Source organism: Pelmatolapia mariae, linkage group LG20, assembly GCF_036321145.2.
Source record: "Pelmatolapia mariae isolate MD_Pm_ZW linkage group LG20, Pm_UMD_F_2, whole genome shotgun sequence".
Lineage (NCBI taxonomy): Eukaryota > Metazoa > Chordata > Actinopteri > Cichliformes > Cichlidae > Pelmatolapia > Pelmatolapia mariae.
This window is the reverse complement of record NC_086244.1, coordinates 36,079,472-36,080,612: the sequence shown is the minus strand read 5'-3', so window position 1 is coordinate 36,080,612 and position 1,141 is coordinate 36,079,472.

The window sequence follows — 1,141 nt, the reverse complement described above, 5'->3', positions numbered from 1 at the left end:
AAGAAATAGAAGATCCTGTCAACGGATAAAATGTTGGAATGAAATGCTGAGAAAGAGATTTGCTCCCTCCTATAATATAAAACATTCAGTAACACAAGAAACATTTCACTCTGGGCACTGGATTCAGTTGGTTTTGATTTAGTTAAAAAAAAAAAAAAGCCTCTAAAAATCTGAAAAAAACCCGGTCCACACAAGGAGACCGGGTATTTTTTGCTGTCCACTATATACGCATGCATTCAGTATCTAAATCCACACATATAAGCATGCACACAGACACTTTCAATACTATACATCATTACACTGTTAATTTAAACATTAGTACTATTCATTTAAAATTTGATGCTAATAAAATGTATTTGAATTCAATCTAACTGGGCTGCACTGAAGTTAGAGAAACAAGAAGATGCAAAGTGTTGGTAAAGGAGGTGGAGTTACCTACAAGGCTCAAATCCATACATTCTTGTGGACTCGTGCACCACGCCACACCACTGTTGACGTCACTGTTGCAAACGCAGGCTCTGCGACGAGCTGCAAGGCATCGTTTAAGACGCCTCCAACGACACTCTTCTTTCGCCTTCTCAACCAGTCAGCATTCCCTGTGCTGACTCACGTTGTGCTGATGATTATCGGCAGCTGTAGGAGTAAGAGGTATCCTCAAACTGTGCCGATGTATGTATATATATATATATATATATATACATATATATATATATATATATATATACATACATATATATATATCTACACAGCAGTTTTTATGTGGTAATTTAATACCACATAAAAACTGCTGACAACAATTAAACCCAGATGTAAACCAGATGTGCAAATTACAAACAGCATCCCCTTGCCCATTCTCCTTCTCTTTCCTTCTCTGTCCCTAAGATATGGGACAAAAGTAATATATTGTGATATTTACGCAGAAACTGTTAGCAAAGTTTGTGGCTCAAAGTTTAATCGGCTGTCAACAAACTTACATTTGTTTGTTAATTTACTTTATAGTATTTCTCTAATAACGCCTTTTTATTTCTTTCGGAAAGTGTTTCAGCTCATGCACAGAGCCCAGATTGGATCACGTGTGCAGAAAAGCAAAGGGGCGTCGACTTCATGACGTCCACACGTACTCCTGATTCGAGAAGTTACG